Source organism: Malania oleifera, chromosome 8, assembly GCF_029873635.1.
Source record: "Malania oleifera isolate guangnan ecotype guangnan chromosome 8, ASM2987363v1, whole genome shotgun sequence".
Lineage (NCBI taxonomy): Eukaryota > Viridiplantae > Streptophyta > Magnoliopsida > Santalales > Ximeniaceae > Malania > Malania oleifera.
In genome coordinates this window covers 109,583,630-109,589,049 of record NC_080424.1, presented here as the reverse complement: position 1 = coordinate 109,589,049, position 5,420 = coordinate 109,583,630, and positions in this window count along the sequence as shown.

Sequence of the window (5,420 nt, the reverse complement as noted above, 5' to 3'; positions counted from 1 at the left end):
TTTCTAGGCCCTACTCCAAAACGAGAGTGGGATTTGAAAAATTTGGCAATTTGGCTAAATTTAAAGGTATTATTATTTATTTAGGAAATATTTAAACAATATTTTATTCAGCAATAATTTATTGGAACTAGGAATTTAATTTCAGGGTCCGGGTGAGCGCCGCAGGTATTTTTCGGAGTCCCTGTTGGCGTAGTTCAAAAAACCAGGTAAGGGGAAAAATGTATATTAAATCAAAATTTTTATGAATTTAATGGAAAAATAAATTGTGTTATATGTACGTGTATATGTTTTGGTATAGGTAAAATGCCAACTGTTTAAATTATATTTTTTCGAGTTTAGGGTTGTTTAGTAGATATGTATATGCGAAAATGAACTGATGAAAGTGGAAAAATATTTTCAAAATATTTATGTAAGACATGAAAGGTATTTTTAGTATATAAACATTAAATATTGGTTGGCTTATTTTACAGGCAATGTATGAATTTTACTGTTAAATTGTGTGGCATGAGAATCTGTGCAAATATATGTTAAATGTATGAGATACAGACTAAGTAAGTAAAACAGTAAGAATAAAATATGATATGGACAATGTTGCCTGTGTATGTTAAATGCAACCATGTAAATGTAAGACAGCTGAAAGACAGCCATGTTAGCAGATCTAGCACACTTCTGTGTAGACTAACTGATGACAGCTAAAAGGAGCTGTGTTGGCAGATTTAACACGTTTCTACGTAGACTAACTGATGATGGCTAAAGACCAGTAGTACGAAGTAATGAAATGAAATGTTATGCAATGAAATGACAATGAAATGAAATGACAAAGGTAAATGATGTAAATGGGAAAAAGCCACTTAAAGTGAAACGAATGCAAAGTTAAGTTATGAACAGGAATGAATGTGCATGAATGTATAATGACAGAAAAGAATGATGTATTATGATATTAGAAGTATGTGTGTATGTAGAACATGTTACGATTGGGCGAGGCGTACCTTTTGCCTGAGGGCTTGCTGAGTAAGGTGAGTGCACTAGTAGTTTCAGATGTAGCAGTGGCTGCATAACGCACTAGGGTAGAGGGAACCTACTTGTATGGGCGGGTAAAATTCTCTATCCTTAGGGCCTTTGCCGGTAAACTATTGTTGAATGCATGAGTACGAGATCAATTTAACACGTAAGGGCTTACTGAGTAAGGTAAGTGCTCTGGTATGTTTTAATTGTGACCTTAGGGTTACCTAAGTATCAGAGCGAAGGGGTGCTACTTGTATGGGCGGGTAATCACCCCTATCCTTGGGTAATCTCGTGGGTTAAACATTTGTATGTGTTTGATTGGGATTAGAAAATGGTTTCAGGAAATTATGTTAAGGATTTTAAAATGTTAAATATTGTGTTATATATAAACTCATGTTGGCCACACACTGTTTTAATATATTGTTTCTTCTTTTACTGAGATGTGTCTCATCCGAATATGAATTTATCTTTTTTTTCAGGATTTCTTTGAGATCGAGCTTAGAGAGCTCGAGGTTTTTATAGCATTATTGGGGAGATATAAGAAAAAGGGTATAAACATTTTAATGATGTTTTTGTAGAAAGTAAATAATTAAGTTTTATGTCTTTATGTTTTAAGGCTATTGAGTAAGGAATGATTGTGAAAATACTGAATTATTTTGGGAGTTATGTAGATTTCAGGTGTTGGATGATTTAATATGGATTATAGTTAGAATTAGTAAACTCTGGTGTTATGTTATATGGAGATTTTGTTCATATTTTCCACTGCGTATGTTATGAATCATGATTATTAGGATATGATCGGGTATAACGCACCGGACCTGGGTTTAAGGGTTCGGGGCATTTCAACCATGTAGTGACCCAAATAATAATATTATTTTAATAATAAAGAGAGAGGAAAATGGAAACAGAAACAAAAGGAAGCAGTAGACTTCGTCGACGAACACAAGGTTTCGTCGACGAAGGTCTTCAGGATTTCGTTGACGAACACAGGGTTTCATCGACAAGAAAATACGGAGAGACAGTTTGGGCTACTCTAAATTTCGTTGACGAATACAGGGTTTTGTCGACGAATTTACTGAAGGATTCGTCGACGAATCTGGCCCTATAAATAGCTAAAAATCGAATTTTTATCCATTTTCAACGCCGCTCTCTCTCTCTCTCCTCTCTCTCTCTCCACATCCCTCTCTCACTTCTCTCTTCGTTTCCAAGCCTGTTCCTCACCGGATCGAAGATATGAGGCTACCACGACGCTCCTGACAGAGTTCTCTACAAGTCTGCCAAAGGATCGTCGGAAAAACGAAGTTGGAATTCATCCCAAATTCAGGGTAAGATCTTTTAACCCATTTTTGGCCTTATGACAGTTATAGGAAATGATGTAAGTGAAGAAATACTGATATTATGTTATGGCAAATATTGTTTTTAGGGTGTTGTGTAGGAGGCCCTGTGGGTGTTAGGCCAGTAAAGCATAGGGGCTTTTTAGTAGTCAGGTAAGGGAAATATACTATCCTAATAAATTTTGAAATATTATACAATTTATTTAATTATAAAAATTATGAATTAAAGTATAGTGTGGCTTGAGAATATGAATATAATACGGGGGTATATTTTATGAATTTCAGTACCATAATTATACGAATTTTACTACCATGATTTTACGAATTTCAGCACCATGATTATACGAATTTCAGTATTATGATTATGCAGTTTTAGTGTTATGATTATACAGTTCTCAGTATTATGACGTATGAATTACAGTACAGTTTATGCAGTATCATGATTATTACAGTTATTTCAGAATCATGGTAAATCATATAGTTGTATATAGAAATATGTTATATGGTATCAGACCCTGTTGGACTATGTAGTTACAGAGCATGGTACCGTTGCTACAGATATTATGTTATGTTATGAGTGCAACCACCTATTTAGATAATACATGATAGTAGGTCGATCACCTAGGCCCTTGACGTGGACAAGCTCCTCATCAGATATGGGTTGAGGTGGGCACATCAGACAGATGGAGTATAGTGATTTATTCCTGGCTGGCCAGCCAGGGTAAATCCCGCCTACGGGCCACACAACCCTGTCATGAGGGGTTAAATCATGACACACAGTTATCCACAGAAAAAGCTTTCAGTTACTATTACGTATGTATAGATTTCAGAAACAGGGAACATACTAATGTATAATAGAATTATTGTGAATAGTAACCTACAATACTGTTATGTTAAGCAACATGGAAAGGGGTTGAATTTTATGATTTATACTGTAATTACATATTCAGTTATACATGTTTATATGAAAATATATTTTCATAATACTGTAACTCATTTGCCACACACTAGTAATAGCATATTTCGTCTTACTGAGCGTTGGCTCATCTCAGTGTTGAACCATTTTTCAGGTGATCCAGATAGGTGAGGAGACCAGGCTCGCAGATAGAGGGGCTTCAGTAGTGCCCTGTTAGAGAGAAAGTGAGTATATTTTTTAGAGTATTTTTGTATAGCTCTCACCAGTTGAGGATATTGAGGGAACAGTTAAATATGTGTATTTTGGGAAACCTCTTAGCACTCTGGTATTGTATATAATTATGTGTGGATATGTTTATTTGATTTCCGCTTCTTGCTGCTTAGATTAATGATTAGATTCAATCCAGTATAGTATCAGAGCATGTTAAATACCCTAGTATAAAAATAAATAAATAAACTAGTTTATTAAGCAGGTCGTTACACATCGCCCAGGAACGGGTTTATGCACTTACACTAGAAGATGTAGATACTGCAGGTGACGTGGTGACAAGTATTATTGTTATGTTTTCAATTAAAGTTGTTGTTTTGTTTGATTCACGAGCAACACATTCTTTCATATCTTTGGGGTTTATCAAACTGTGTGGGGTAGAAACTCAATTATTAGACATCGAATTATTTGTGGCCACACTAACAGGAACAATAGTGGTATGTAGGAAGGTGCTTAAGGGCTATATAGTGAATATTCAAGGAAGAATGTTACCAACCGATTTAGTAGTGTTTGATATGCATGGGCTTGATGTTTTGGGAATTGACTGGCTAGCCACCAACTATGCCAGTATTGATTGTTACAAGAAAAAGGTAGTATTCATACCTCTAGGGAGTAGGAGTACAGGTTGGTTGGGTTGAGTGTGTGCTCCTCACCATAGATATTGTCAGCCATTCAGGCGAGAAGGTTACTCTTGGAGGGATGTCAGTGGTACTTAGCCCTTGTGAAGGAAGCACCAGGGGGAGACTTAAAGATTGAAGATATTCCAGTGGCAAGGAAGCTCTCATATGTATTCCTAGCGGATTTACCTAGGTTGCCTTCTGACCATGAAAACGAATTTGCTATTGACTTATTTCTAGGGAGGGCACCAATCTCTAAGGCTCCCTACAGAATGGCTACGGCAAAGTTGAAGGAATTGATCGAGCAATTGTAGGAATTACTGAATAAGGGGTTTATTAGACCTAGTGTGTCACCCTGGGGCACACTAGTTTTGTTTGTTAAAAAAAAGGACAGGTCGATGAGGATGTGTATCGACTATCGGGAAATAAATAAAGTGACGATTAAGAATAAATACCCACTACCTCGAATTGATGATTTGTTTGACCAACTCCAAGGAACATATGTTTACTCTAAGATTGACCTTAGATCTAGGTATCATCAGGTGAAAGTCAATGTAGAAGATGTTTTAAAGACTGCTTTCCGAACCAGGTATGACCATTATGAGTTTTTGGTTATGCCTTTTGGACTGACAAATTCCCCCGTAGCATTTATGGACCTAATGAACAGGGTCTTCCATGAATACCTGGATCAATTTGTGGTGGTGTTTATAGATGATATTCTGGTTTATTCGAGGAATCCTGAGGAGCACGAAAATCATTTGAGGCTGGTACTTCAGTTGCTAAGGAAAAAGAAGTTTTTTACTAAACTCAAGAAATGTGAATTCTTGCTAGAGAAAGTTGCATTCCTTGGACACGTGATATTTAGGGATGGTGTTTCCGTAGACCCGAGTAAAATAGAGGCAGTAGTGGAATGGCGAGGCCGAGAAATGTTCAGGAGGTCAAAAGTTTCTTAGGTCTAGCAGGATACTACTGGCAATTCGTGGAGGAATTTTCTAAACTATTGGGTCCTCTAACATGGTTAACGAGGAAGAATGTAAAGTTTGAGTGGATAGATGAATGTGAACGAAGTTTTCAAGAATTAAAGTAGCGACTCGTCACTGCTCAAGTTTTGACTATTTCATCAAGAGATAATGATTTGTAATTTATAGTGATGCATCTCAGAAGGGATTGGGGTGTATTTTGATGCAACAGGGAAAAGTGGTGGCTTATGCTTCTCGGCAACTCAAGGAGTACAAGAAGAACTGTAAAGACCCAAAGAATTATAGTAATTAAATAATAAAA